The 15,985-nt window shown below is 34.9% G+C and overlaps 1 protein-coding gene across 1 annotated transcript in view; it reads right to left on the bottom strand.

The window, feature by feature from the left end:
• Positions 1-15,594, bottom strand: part of LOC126758754 (cyclin-dependent kinase 11.1) — a 65,404-nt gene extending 49,810 nt beyond the window's left edge. Inside the window, exon 1 of the mRNA XM_050473130.1 lies at positions 14,892-15,594. The gene's annotated coding sequence lies outside the window, so the exon portion shown is untranslated. The remainder of the gene's footprint in view (positions 1-14,891) is intronic.
• Positions 15,595-15,985: the final 391 nt, after the last annotated feature.

A 15,985-nucleotide genomic window follows, 5' to 3' on the forward strand; every position in this document is an offset into this window, starting at 1 on the left:
TCCTAACATCACATCAACATTTCGTGCAACTTCAACAGTTTCATTAGTGGTTTTTGGAAGAGCTGCTTAATTATTTTTGCTTACCTTTCCCACACAAACGATAGTATGCGTTTGCTAAACATTTTTATGAGCTTGTAGTAAAATTTAGCACGGCCCACGCGTGACTCATTTCACATTTTTACATAGCGTAAAATCGAAACAGCGGCATTATGCGGATTTTGTTATTTTCTGAAGAATTATCTCGAGTATAGACATAACACGCATAAGCGAAATTAGAAGAATTGAAGTTGGCATATATTTTGGTATGAGCGTAAATATATGACGTGCTGCAGCCAAAACTGCCACCCACGCTCGCGCAAAATTAACGCAATGCTTTATTGCCAATATTTCCGGTTGCTACTAGCAATAAAAAAGTAGGCAATAATGAATCGAACGTGTTTAATTGATTAGGCTAATAAAAAAGACATTAGCAATATAATGTGGAAATCGAAAGGAAAGTTGCCGCAAATTGCAGTCATATGCGAATATCACATGTAAGCATCCACTCCCCCTCCCTGCTTTTTCAAAGCTGATATACCAGCGATTTCAACTATATTTATAGACTAAAAAAATACATTGTACTGAATTATATACATTTGTAAGTAAATTCAGTTATAAGCGTTGGAAAGTAATCAAGAGACGGCACATGTGGCTAGTTGTATAAACATGCATTTATACGCATTACTTTTCACATCACTAGTATAAAAATGTGTACTGCGTTTACAAACATTTATAGATTTAGAATATACAAGAATAAATTCCAAATACCCCGTTGTGGAAATACTTTAGAACTATTTAAATATCAAGCGTAAATAATTTGATTTGCAGTTCATCCAAGGCAAATATTTATTATTCTGATTTCAGCACAGAAAATACATAATTGGCACAAATCAAAACAAAGGTTTAGAGCTCAGCTGACAGTCAGAGTGACGGAAGGAGTATCGATAACATCAAGAGTCGATTATCGGCTTGTTTAAATTATTGAACGAAATATTTTTTTTGTGACAAAATTAAGGTTAGATAATTAAAATGAATAAATTTTTAAACTTATAAAATTAAAAAACAAAGTAGTTAAATAAATTAATTAAAAAAGTATAATAAAAAAAGGAATTAAAAAAATATAAAAATAAAAAAATAATATAAAAAACTAAAATTAATTATTTAAATAAAAATAAAAATAAAAAAATAAAAAAATAAAATAAAAAAAATTTAAATCGAAACAAAAAATATTTTTTAAATATTAAAAAGCAAAAAAATATTCTGCAAACATATGATGAATCAGCACTTCAAAAATCGATAGTTATCTATTGCTATTTGCCTGCCGGCTTTTCACTTTTGGATAATTGAATTTTAAATAAGCGCATAATTCAGCACAAAAATATATTTGCGAACCGCATCTAGTATGTACAAGAAAAGAAGCAAACACACCAGTATTGGGATTTAAATAATGAGTAATAACTAAATAATTTGCATGGAATTTGACGTCAGTATTAAAATTTAGAAAACATTTGCTATAAAAACTTTCAAATTTAATTTTTTGTGCAATTTTAGGTAACCATTTTGCCAGTTTAAAGATAAAAACAAATATTTTTACTATATTTCTGTGTAAATTATATATGTACATATGTGCTACATATTTATGATAATATACGTATGTATCTTATTTTACTATTTATTTTATCTTTTTTGTTTGCTTTATTTATGACGTCAGGAGCGCGCACACGTAGAACATTGTCGTAGGCATGCAAGGACAGTGCGATTTTCTGAATGAAGTGCTATGCTATTAGTAAGCAAATACAAAAATAAAAAAAACTAAAATGTCAATGTGTGTGTGCACGGTCAAATAACCCGCGTTTGTGTGAAGATAACCATTATCGATAATCCAAAAAAAATACATTCACACATACAAAGGTATACGCAAGCGTTTTCACTCATTTGCGGTATCGCTATGTAAATATAGCTCACGAATTGGGCAGATAAGTGCTGCCACCGCAAATCACGTTCGAAATATAATCAGCATAAATAAGCATTTAGTAGAGACGTATTGATAAGCAAGCAAAAAAGAGAGATTATTGCTGCCTCATAATTGAAATACAATTTTTTTTATTAGCACGATATTTTCGATGTTCCTCTATGAGCTCGCCCGTTTGGTATAAACATTTAGAAATATACAGTGGCAGCTAAGGATTATTACAATACACGTTCTCGCAATAAAGCGGCGAAGTGTCAGATAAGGTAGGGACTGATTGAATATGTCGTAAGCTGACACAAATTAGATAATTTTTGATGTGAAATACTAAGTACATAAAAAAAACAAGAAGTGATAAAAATATGCAGGTAATCATTGCAATATCGGAAGGTGTGTAAAGTGCGTATTAAAAGCAAAAAAAAAAAGACGATCAAAGGCTAAAAACATGTTCGTTATTTTGAAATGCACATTCTGTTGAACTGATAGCAGTGAAGCGTGCCTTAAGTGTATAAATAAACAGCGGAATTTTCCACAAAAACATTAGTATAAGAGTAATGAACTAGGTAAACAAGTACTTTTCCAGCGCAGTAGTCTATTAAAAGCAAGTGATAAGAAGCTTTTGTATCGCTAGGCGTGCTGGAGAAACAGTATTTCTAAACTGCAGTAATTTACTAACAGCGAGTTACTAAATCTTTCAGTAAACTAGTAAATACTTGATTTCACAAGCTAAATAAATATTGTTGCAGATATGCAGTAACATTGAAAGTGGAGAGTTATCGATAGCAGGTAGGACTTTGCTTACATGGCGTTCAGATGACCAAATATGTGCTTCTTAAAGATTTTTATGTTATTAGTTAAATAAGTTTTATGAATATTCATAATTTTTCTACAAATGTCAAAAAAAAAGTAAAAAACAAAAAAAAATAAAAAAAAAAAAACAAAAAAAAATAAAATAAAAATAAATAAATAAAAACAAAAAAGTAAAAAAGTTTAAATAGCACAAAAAAAGAAGAATATAGATACATACAATAGCATTTCACATTAAGTAATTAATAAAAATATTTTTTAGTTCAATTTAAATCAAATTGAAATTTTTTTTAGACAGGAAAAATTTTATTATGGATGATCCTATTTTATTGTCCGTAACTGTATATGTGTATAAAAATAGTAACAATAAAATTATATTAAATGACACCTAACTATGCTCTGAAACTTGATCCACAAAAAATATAATAATTGCTGTTAGTTCTAGTAGACAAAATAAATCTATCAAGCTGTCGACTTTTAAAAACTGCTAAAAATAGTACTTAAGCCATAAAAGTGTACATTTCCAGAAAGATAACGCTAATTGATAATAATAGTACGAGGGATACTTTGATACTTTGCAACGGGCATGTACTTACATATGTACATATGTATGTATATTTGATACAAAGTATCTGGAAGTTGACTGCGAAATGGAGCGAAATGCTAATAAATTGTGGTTAATATTGATATTAAAAAAGATTTTGTTGTCTTTTAAATTAGCAACAAATGCGAAATACTTATGAAAGGCATAGTGCAATTTGCGAGCCACTTAACCAGTTATAACCTAATTAGGCAGCGCACTTATTAGCACATATTTAGCCTAATCAGTCAGTCAAATATTTATATAATTTATAATCAGACTACATAAATAAAAATTAATACATTTTAGAGAACTTTTTGTGCCTTTAAGCTGCCGAAAATCTTCGTTTTAGCTAGGAGTTAATAGTTGAAATATTTAGTGCACTCATGCGAAAAACTAAAGCAAATATCAATAAAAAAAATCGTCTTGCAAAAATGTAGTATGTAACATAAGACCCACAGCACAGAGTAAAGTGCGACGGAAATGGCAAATGGCCTCAGGGGCGTATACGTGTCGCATTAGCGCTTCGACAACAGCGCTGTGCTGGTTGTTGTCGTTTGTAATTTAAAGCCGAACACACGCGAAACAGCTGATTGATGTATGTAGCTGAATATGTGTAGCTAATCAATTTAGATTTCTATTCGCACAGTTATATTAATTGAATTGAGTGCTATGTGGGTGGAAGAAATGCAGCTAACAATTGTATGAGGAAATGTGCGAATAATGCCCTGTGCACACATAGACAACATTGTTGGCTGGCAAATAGAAATCCAGCAATTATCGCTGCAAGCGTTAACGACTGGCGCTAATTCAACGGTATTCAAAGGCATTTTCTTTTAATGCACGCTAAGTATTTAACACGGTAAACAAATAAATTTGTAGTCAAAAACTCATACAAGGGCATGTGAATTGATTGGTACTTTCATGCAAATATTTGCATTTGATTACTTGCAATTACATGACTTATTTGCGCTTTCGATTTGCTGTGCAGAATTGTTATTAAAATCTAGTAGTCATGAGCAATTAGCAATTTCAATTGAACAATTCAAGTACAAAGCAAAGGCGAATGCCTAATGCCGCTAAAAGCAAATTAGCTATGTTGCACAGTGCAGGCAAGCGTGAAGGTTATGCGTAAAGGGTATTTAAAAATGCTTTCAGGCGTGCAAAATTACCACGTATTGAGGAGAAGGTAAAGCGAATTGCTAAACCAAATTTGTGCGTGATAGATGTGCATTTATTAATGGCTCACGTGCTTTGTAATGTGAATCAGGCGCATAGGTTGTTTTTAGGGTATTATGAAAACTAATGTCAGCGATAATCGATTGTCGTGGCTCAACAAGTGAAGGTAAATAGGAAAGCATTTATTAACAAAAATAATAATGATAATAAAAAAAATAAAAAAAATAGAAAAATTATAAAAATAAAAATAATAATAAACATAAAATAAATAATAAAAATAAGAAAATTATTTGTAAGCAAAAAAATGAAAAAACAGGTACATACATATGTATGTACTACATTGTGAAAAAAAGCACTCGAAAATTGTAAATAAATTCGGCAGTTAACGATTTAAAAAATAATATATATAATATTATATTATTTTGTTAAGTTGGTTGGACTGTCCTTAATTACTATGCCAAATATGAGCACGATCTGTCAAGCAGTTTTGTTTACAGCAGCTGCTTATGTCGGTACACCTCAAGAGTGCATAGCGATTTTTACAAAGGATAAATATATAGAACAAAGAATTTGTCTCAAATTTTTTATTTCTAACCAAATTTCGTATGCGGAATCGTAGCAAATGTTGAAAAAGGTTTACGGTGATTCAGTTTTATTAAAAACACAAGCCTACGAGTGGTACAAAGTTTTCAAAGACGGTAGAGCGCTCATTGAAGACATGCCGTGTTTTGGATCTTCAATTGATGAAAATATTAAAACAGTGAAGGATCTGGTGCTTGAAAATCGTATGGAGTTATGGAGATGGCAAGACATCTCTCGCGCGTCCGTTCGAATGATTTTGATGGATATTTTGGGTACGAAAGGCGTTCTTGCTCGACTCGTCCCGATACAACTGATTTTTTTTCAAAAAGAGTACGATTGTTACTGAATTTAAAGCCAAAAACGCAATGAGTACCATCAATCAACCATCGTATTCACCAGGTTTGGGTCGGTACAATTTTTTTTCTGTTCCCCAAACTAAAATTGCCGTACCGTGGAGCCCGTTATCAGTCGATCGAAGAGATAAAACAAAATTCGCTGTAAGAGCTGCCGGTCATCACAATAAGTACTCATGAAAAGCGATTCGAGGACTGGAAGAATCGTTGGCATAAGTGTATTACATCTGGTGGGCATTACTTTGAAGGCGACAAAATAAATATAGATGAATAATTGAATATTTTACATTTTATTTACAGAATCAGGGTACTTTTTTGTCACAATGTATATTATCATATAACGCAAAATTATGCGTCGTAAAAGAATTTTAGTTTATCCATTTAATAACACATAAATTCTGCAATATAAACTGCACGCTAAAAACGCAAAATTTGGAATATTTCATAACTTGCATATGCAAGTAATGTCTGGCGTCGTCCTTAACCTTCAAACGATAAATATATAAAAAATAAATAAACAAATGTTCGACCTTGCAATTTAGAGGACCGGCCAAGCCATCAGCGGTCAGCATTTTAGCCTCTAAAATTCGTGGCAATAAATTAAATGAGACAATAACTTATACGCATGTAATAAAAGCAAATATGTGTATAACTTAATAGCAGCGGGCGCATAAAAATTTATAAATTGAGTAATGGAAATATGAATTAAATTGCAAGAACGTAAGAGCAGCGCGTAATCAAATAATAAGCGGCAAAACTGCGGCAAGCAGAAATCGGCGAAAAAAATTCTAAAGGCCAGCAATGCCTGCGGCATACATACATACATACTATATACAAAAAAAGATCTTGACCCTCATAGTTGGTGTGGTTGGTAACGCAGCCGCTTGGCCATATGATATAGAGAGGAGACAGCTGTGTACTAAGCGCACAAACGTTTATGAATTTGCAATTGCTATATATGTATATAGCGAAATAATTGCGAAAAACTGGTGGAATGGTGAAAAAGGCGTACGCAAACGAAGTTATGTGCGAGTTTCCCCGTTATTACAACGGCAGTGCTCTCAGAATTTAATAAAAATAAATGAATTAAGTAATAATATTCACTTGCCACCAACAAATGTTAAGTGCTAAATTTTTTGAAACGAATTGGAAGTATGAAATTTATCGATAACAACGATAAGATTTAAATTTACCGATAACAACGATAAGCGTTAAGTTCTGGTATGTTGAAAGTGATAGTACCGAATTATTCTTGCTAATTGCATATGATCAAATGCATGTAATGTAAAAGAAATGAGAAAAGATGCAAAGGTCTTTACGCTGAACTTCTTATTTTGGACCAATTGAATGCAGATACTCAAGAAAAATTAAAAATATTCAATACAATAATTAAAGACAATTTTTTCAATACATTCTTTCAATGAACTTCCTATTCTCCATCGAATGGTTGCAAATGGCTCAGAAATGAGGCCAAAACAACATTTAACTAAATAATTATGAACAATTTTAGCAATACAACCAGAGTAAATACAACACATAGTTGAATAGATTGCAATTTTATTTTGCAAATTATCAACGTATCATAAATAAATGCCATTTTACTAAAATATTGTATGAAATTTATGAAAAGAAAATTCAAAAGCTCAAATACGGAAGCATCTGCGCTGTGAGAACTCACAGAAAAGCAGATTATTTATAAAAATTTATTACAAAATAAGGCATACATATAATTCGCATAGTAATTGTCACACTCGATGTGTTACGTGTGCGACTGCGAACTGTGCAATAAGAGACTGCCGTATTGTTTCACCTGCGTTGCTTTTACCGCAACACATGTCAACGCTCGCTTGCTTTCATCCGCGCCAACTCTTTGACACTTCTGTGTAATGTGCAAATTTCATTGACTCCAATAAATAAAATTTATGAGCGAACCAAATTTGATTATCCCAGCCCATTGTTTATATGTATAGCCCATGCAAGCGCAAATATGATAGCCAACAACAGCAATACTGCATTCGTAATAACAACGAGACAAGCGTCTTGAGTGGCAGTAAATTCAGTAAGTGATTGCGTGAAATACCCTATATGTACATACATACATATACATATATGTGAAGTATACATACATATATGAATATATTTATCATTAAAATATAATTAATTTACGTGGAAAAATATCGGTCTGAGTGTGTCTTTTTCGACAAAAAAAAAAGAAGCAACCAGATTTACTGCTTTTCCTGCTCCAAATTTAATGAAGTAAAATATTTAATGCATAAAAAGTTTTTCTGCTCCAAATATTTGCAAATTGAGAATAAATATTGGGTAGTCGAAAAAGTCGTTTCGTATTTTGTAAATAGATGTCGTTGCAGTCGTATATCTTCAGTGCTACCACTTACATTATTTCATCCCATATAGTGTTGGAAAAGTGAGATTTTAAGCTTAATTTAACCAAAAAAAGTTAAATTCGGAGAAATTTAAAAAAATGAACAAATTCGCTATATTTTGCGACTGCCACGCAAGCCCCCAATGAAATTTGTGAAGTTAACGGAGACGATGCTGTAACATTTCGTGTAGCACAACAATGGAATTTTATCTATATTTCGATTGAGCAGTTTGTTTGGTAGCTATATGCTATAGTAGTCCGATCTGTACAATATGGTTGGATATTATGGAATAGTGTAGGAAAATAGTACATGCAAAATTACGTGAAGATATCTTGTCATATAAAAAGTTTTGAACACAAAGACCTGCTTTGGAACGGTCAGTTCGTATGGCAGCTGTATGGTAGAGTGATTCGATCTGAACAATTTCTTTAAGGATTGCACTATTGTCTTAGACAAAAACCCATGTCAAACTTTGTGAATATATCTCTTCAAAGGAGAAAGTTTTCCATATAAGCACTTGTTTCCGATCGGTCAGTTTGTATGGCAGCTATATGCTATAGTGGTCCGATCTGAACAATTCCTTCGGAGATCATTCGATTACATTGGACAATACTCTATTCCAAATTTCGTGAGGATATCTCTTCAAATGAGAAAGTTTTCCACATAAGCACTTGTCTCCGATCGGTCAGTTTGTATGGCAGCTATACGCCGTAGTGGTCCGAAATCGACAGTTCTGATAAATAAACAGCTTCTTGGAGGGAAAACCACGTGTGCAAAATTTCAGACAGATAACTCAAAAACTGAACGATTAGTTCGCCTATATACAGGGAGACAGATGGACGTAGACCATTTACATATATAACTTGAGGGTTTTCTGAACTTCATGGTAAATTTAATATACTCTCTTCAGCGTATAATGACTATTACATCGCAAATACCGCCACTGTAAGTAAGTTTATCTACCACCCGATCCACCCACTCCACTGTAATAAGCCAAAAAAGGCTTACCATAATTGACGTGCAAATCGCTGGGTAATTATGAACACAAGCGCCGGCCAATCAGCCAGTCAGCCCGACAGTCAAAACAAATATGGCGCCGACAGCCTGTAAAACACCGCGCAGTGTCGCTTTTGTTGCGGCTAATTTGTAGGCAGCGCATAAAGCAGCTGAGACATGCCCGAGTGTATGGCTAGTGTGTGCGCTGGCATGAGTATATCGCTTACAGGTGTATAAAAATAGCACAACGTTAAGTAAAAATATAGAAAACAAAACTAATGAAATTAAACGAAAACAAACGAGGTTGGGAAGAACAACAAAAACTAAAGGATGTAAGAAGGTTGTAATGTAAGTGAGCGCCGTCAGCGCTACGGCAGAGGTCTTTGAATTGTAAAATACGCGTAACAACGAAAAATATGCCAACCAAGACGATTCATCGACGAAGCGCGTTCGGCCGCCAGTTGTTGTACGTGAGAGAATGGTGTATGCGACGCACGTCGCGGCGTACAAGAGAAGCAACAACAACAGTGACGAAAACTAGACACGATGCCAGCCATCGCAAAGACAATAACAACAGCAACCACTTAAAGGCATGGCGCATAATTTAAAAATAAAATAGGCAGACAGTCACAGACAGCCTATATAGTCATAAAAATTGCAGCAGCGCGGCAGTCGCCCACCAACACGCCACGCCACTGCCTGCCAGCCTCCTTTAACGGTGGCGACTGCCACCCAACTTGGATAACAGCCAGGCAGCAATTGAGTTGGCAGCTGTCGCTGTTGCCGTTTTTTCACTTGGAACTGTGCTTTCTGAATGCGCCGTTGAATCGATGTTGCATGCAACACGCATCTGCAAAGAACAACATGTACATAAATACATACATACATACATGAGAACTGGCATATTTTCAAGCAACAACTGCACCTATTGACCAAATGAGTCTGAAGGTACGAAGCACGCAAAAGCCATGTTGCCATACAGCGGATCGCCTGCCGCAGAAGGCATGTCACTAAATACACACATACACATGTACAAAAGTAAGTGTGTATGCTTTTGTGCTTTGCCACACCCCAGTCGTGGAATTGAGATCAACGTTGATGCCCGGCATGCATGCAATGTTTAATGATCGCATTAGCGGCCATTAGAAAATACATTAGAATGGAAAAAATGCAGAAGAGAGTGCCCGAGATTAGTGCATCAACCGGAATTACAATTAATCTGAGTCGCTGATCGCTGCTTACCCAACATAAATACAGAGCCCAGAGATGCACATACTGACAACAATTTATGAATAGACCATAAACTGCTGGCACGGAGGTACTTAGCCGCATAAATTATAGCTAACTTCACGACTCATGAAGACTAAGTCGATTACAACCATAGTCTTCTGGAGACTAACAAGGGGTATAAGGTCTAAAATGCCGGTCTTGAGGCTGAATGAGAATGAGAATACTTTTAGAGATCTTTCACAACCTTCTCTAGATCTAGAGTTGAACCAGAAAAGGCAACTTAAATCACAATCAGCACTGACAGTTCTTTAGATTTACGGTGCCTGGGAAATGTCGGTCGTCTCGAGGCCTATATCCAGGGTTGCAGTATAAAGTACTTTGAAATACTTTTATGAATGTTTGTCAACCTTCTCTAGACCTAGAGTTGAAGCATAAAAAACAATATTTTTCACAATCAGCAGAATCAAAACCACCAATACAAGTGCTTTTAAGGATGATGGACAACTTTGTTTAGACCTACAGTTGAAACAGAAGAGTCAAAATACCATATATGACTGCGCTGGCACTTCAATAGAATTATGCTGCTTGTGAAATACTGACTCGTGGAAACTACCCTAAGCACTTAAGCACTTCCTCCTCTAAATCAAATTTATTAAAAGACCGACACTTCATTATACTCAACCTCCAGCAATCAAGCAGGATAAAGTTCAAGGTCAAAAGCGCCGAGCGTGCTTGTCGTGTAATGACTCAGTAATACAGAAATCAAAATAAACGTTCGAGAAATAAATCGCTGCTATTAAATTAAAAATCAACAAAAAAATCATGTGCTGATACTGCAGAAGCAAAAAAAAATTCTTGCTCGCATAATCGACAAAAAAAGCAACAACTACAAAAAAATCCCCGCTAAACAGGCGAGCAGCAGAACAGACGAGATACACTATAGCGCTGCCCTAAACCGGTTGGAAATTTTCCATTGACTCGAACATGTGGTCTGGTCTTTTTCTCAACACTTTTTCATTCAATTCGTATTTGTTTTTTCGCCGGTTTTTTATTTATCTTCTTAAAGTTAATTTTGTTTGAATTCTTTCAGTGTGACTCGCGCACTACGCGATTCGCAGCGAACTTTTGCTTCGAATGTTACATATTTGCTCGTTTTTGCATTTATTTGTTTTTCTTCCACTCTTTTTGGGCACTCATTTCATAGGAGAGGCCGAGTAAGACATGTGTAAACTTATGCTGTATGCGCGAGTAAGCGCCAGCTAACAGCAGCAGCGCCGGCAGCATTTAAAATCGATCATGCGACTCGAAACACCGTCTAACTGAAGGCAGCTCAGCACGTCGGGCACATAAGACTGAAGTCGAAAGCGGACGGAAGGCCGTCAAACTCAATAAGGAATATAAGAAAATATAGCAGCCGAGAGAAATAAGTACATATGTAGAGTGAAGCATAAGGTGCCGTATTCCAAGAAGCATATCTCTTCCTAGGGGATTAACCGAAACCACATACAAAGTTATGTGCATAAGGGCAAGCAACTGCAAGCGGTTGGGTTACGATAATGAACTCCGTTTCGAAAATCTGAATCACGTGGTAACTTAAGCTCAATGCGGTGCGCTGATAAGCATATGATATTGCTTCAAAGCAGAATTGAGAAATTTATATTTAGGAATTGATGGGAGAAACACTATATTTTAGAAATTCTAATATATTGGATAGTCGAAAAAGTCTTTTCGTATTTTTACATTTATACTAATAAATAAATATTTATATTATATATACATATGTATATATGTATATACATATATATATATAGAGTGTATGTATATAGTTTCGAAATGTATAATGTATTTATAGTGAGCAAGATAACTAATACTGTAAACATGCATTTTGGGAATGAGCACATAGCCGATGCCTCGATAAGTTAATGTCAGAAATTATATACCTCCGTTCATACATAGAATAACGAAAAAAGCCACCAGCACGCACCGAAGTGTGCACATAGCCATGATGTAAGACTAACGTGCGCATACATTTTGGTACTAAAATAAACGCTGACTGCCGAGGAATGTGGCTGAGTGATCCGCAAAGCCGTAAAAAAGTGCCAAGAAGGGAGAATTGTGAAAGAATAAGTAGGGACGTCGCTCGTGTGAGTAATAATGAGGCCGAAATTTCTCCAAGTGGTGTGGCGGCGGCGGATGTTGCGGAATGTAACTACTACTACAAATTTTCAAGCATTATGAACTAAGCTCGTTATTTTTATAATGAATGACCTTGCGTTTGAGAGCTATGCAATAACCCTACTGGCGAACTATCGGTTAAATCAATCCGAAAAATCTAACCGAAACTCTTGTGCACAGGTAATCGTTCATTACTTTCTTACTCAGAGGAGTTATGAGTTGCAATATATTGGATTTTCGGTAATGTTGACGTGTTACAAGACGGATTGCTTTTTTATATAGCTAAAATACCCCTTTCAACCGTTAAGTAAACGCTTACATCAAAAGCGGCTGGTAGCTATAATTTATCCTTTAAAAAGGTTTCTCAAAAGTTTAAGAACGTAAAAATCTGTACATCATGTATGTATGTATGTAGTCCAAATATCGTCACGTCTTGTGAGGAATTTATCAATTTACCAAACGAATTAAAGTCGCTAAGTACAAGCACTTGCTAACAGTTTAAGCAAACGTGTCAACGACTGCAAAATAATTTCCAGAAATTTCTAAGGTGCTCAACCAAAGAACAACCATGTAGACAGAAATTTGAGTTGCCGCTGGTCTCTCTCCTTCAATACTATTACGGAAAAAGAAGAGTTCGGCCTAAAAGGAGCCGAGTATAGCAGACAAAATAGTATAAAACATAACTTCACACCTCCATTTATGAATGTAGGCATACGAATGTGGAAAATAATGCAGCCGAGAAATTCAGATGAATGAGCTATAAACTACGCTCAAATCGGCAAGTAAATCAAAGAGCAGGCGTAGAGATGTACTTTAAACCTACATATACATGAAACTAAGCCAGCCTGCATAGACTTGCTAAGCTAGCAAGCGAGCCCACGACGTACGACCGACCGCTTTCGTTAAGAGTAGTCATCGGAGAATATATGAACTACGTACTATATGTATTATGTATGCGTTTAATGTGGAGAAAAGCAAGAAGAGGCTGCCAGCTTTGCTGCCTTTTTACTGCCAGTCACTAGACTTATTGGCCAAAATTCGAGCGTACATACATACAGGTAAAAATCAACGAACAGGTATAAAAGGCAGTAACTTAAAAAAGAGCCATTTCGACATGGCAAAAAAAGGCGAAATAAATAAATAGAAAGAAACCGGTTCAAATTCGCAAAAATCGCTAGAGCGCGCAGTAAAAAGTGGTTGAGGAGAAGCGTGAGCAGGTCATAATGTTGCGAAAATTTTCCATTGATAAAATTTGTTTTTTGCTTTTGTTGTTGACTTTTTGTTAGAGTGCATATCAGCACTTCAAATTTGAAATGGCTTGTGACAGCAGCGAAGGAGGTTAATAACTCTTATGCGGCTATGCAATTGGGTAAAAATTATGGACCAAAAAAAAAACGATAAAATGCAGCAATTGAAGTTTGTGAATACAACACTAATTAACAGTTAACGCATTTTCATGAAATCGTATTTTTATAACTTCAGCAAATTAATAGCGTTCATTGTATTCAAAAATGCACAACATATCGAAAATCGATAACTGCCAGTAGAGTAGCAACAATAAATATGCATATTTACTGATTAAGACACGTTCTGACAACTTTTACGAATTCATTTGTTTTTTTTTTCTTAATATAACATGTTTATATGAATAATTCCAGGCATTGCGAAAAATTGAAAAAAAAAAAAAAAAAAACGCGAAATGCAAATTCAATAAAATGAAGAGTCATATTAGAGAGTGCTGCTATAGTCTATGGAGAGGAAGTCGTATCGCTAAGTGGAAGCACGACTTTTTCAAAGTGGTGAGCGGGTAGGTGGGCGCGACCGATGCTTGTTGGAGGCGTTAAGAGCAGCAGCTGCTTGTGGCGGCTGCTTTTGCTGTTTAATTCAATTAAAATTTGATTGGCGCGTGTTATTCAAGTGTTTGATTACAAAAACAATTACACAAACAATAACAACAACATACACTTTATAAAAAAAAATTTGCTCTTTTTGTGCGAATAAAAAATAGGTTAAGTAGAGTATTTGCGAACTTTTTGTCATTGAGCTTCGGCGCTAACTGCTGCTCAGCTGCGACTGTGTGAAAGCGAGCAATGCTGAGGAGCTAGCAAATTTTTTGCAAAAAGCTAATTTATTTTCGAATTTTCAGCAATTAGGCAAAGTGTATTCGAATTTTGTTGTTGAAAATTAATTTTTTTTAATTTTGTTGAAAAGTATAAACATTATTTAAGTTTTTTTGCAAAAAAACAAATTTCTTTTCGAATTTGAAGGGGTTTTCAAACTTTATCAGAATTTTTTTTGGAAAATTATATTTTCTCCACTTTTTTGAAAAGTATAAACATTATTTAAGTTTCTTTTTGCAAAATTCAAAAATTCTTTTCGTATTTTTAGAAATTTTTGAAAATGTCTTAAAAACATTTTTTTGAAAATTTGACTTTCAGAATTTAAAGCTCCCGATTTATCAGTCTGTTTTTAATTTTTTTCAATTTCATGTTTCTTTAATGTTCGTTTTCGTTGCATTTTTATTTAGTGATATATTTTTTTCATATCGATTTCGTTTTTCTGATGCAAAAATTTAATATTTTTTGTTTTTTAATTACCCAAAACATCTAAATGCTTGAAAAATTTCCCAAAATAGCGCAGCAAATGTGCTGCTACTATTCGTCGTCGTTTGAAACGTACAAATTTTCACGTATCTACTATATTTTTGTCGGCCGCACTTTTTACTTTTTCTTCCTTCGCTTTTTTCGCTTTTGATGGAATTTCAAATGCGGACGACGTTGTTGTGCGTACGTGGTTGTATTTGAATGTAGAAAAATTTTGCTTATGCAATTTTGAATTTTACTGGAACAGACACATCGATGATCGTGAATGCGACGACGTTGACGCTTTAGATCCGTTTTCGTAATGTTTACGAAGATCGGGACGATTCAAAAACTATTCGATTTTTGACAATCGATACTAATGGCAGAAAGTTCAATTGCTTGTTGTTGTATTTGCAAAATGACCCATTGATTTAGATTTTTTAAATTGAGTAAAACGAATTTGAATTCACTGCTGAAAAAACATCGAAACCGAAAACGCGAAATCGCTGACGAAATCGGGACCACTACCACCGATCGGAGCACGGACGGCGACGGGGACGTATTGCTCTAGTTATATTTGTTATTGTTGTTATCGTAAAATACGAATACGAATGCGCGCACAGCTTGTTCTGCTATACTTTGGTTGGCGTTTTTAATTAACCGAATTCACACACTCACGCGTTGGTAGAAACACGAAAATACACCACTGCACACTCTGACTGCTTCGTAGCTCGTCTACAAGTAAACTAAACTGTAAAGTGTGTGTTGGAGCGGTGACGAGCGCAAACGATGCGGGCGATGGTGTTGTTGGCGGATGGACGCAGAATCGATAGCCCACCAACCAGCGCCAACAACTAAAAGCAAAACAACAACAGCAACAGCACAAACTAGAAAAGCAACATGAAGGAATTTGCTGTGTGCTTCGCGTTTTTTGTTGTTGTTGCGGTGTGCTGGATAACAAGTTGCCGTGGAAGTGGGGGAAAGTGAAGATCACCACGATCGCGGTTGGGAGAAGTTGACACAGTGTTGCCAGATTTTCGCGCTACTTAAGTTAGAAGTTGTATAAAATTTTTCAAAAGATGTGGAAAGCTAAGCAATCTAAATTTTTC

Source organism: Bactrocera neohumeralis, chromosome 5 (assembly GCF_024586455.1).
Source record: "Bactrocera neohumeralis isolate Rockhampton chromosome 5, APGP_CSIRO_Bneo_wtdbg2-racon-allhic-juicebox.fasta_v2, whole genome shotgun sequence".
In the NCBI taxonomy this organism is placed as follows: domain Eukaryota; kingdom Metazoa; phylum Arthropoda; class Insecta; order Diptera; family Tephritidae; genus Bactrocera; species Bactrocera neohumeralis.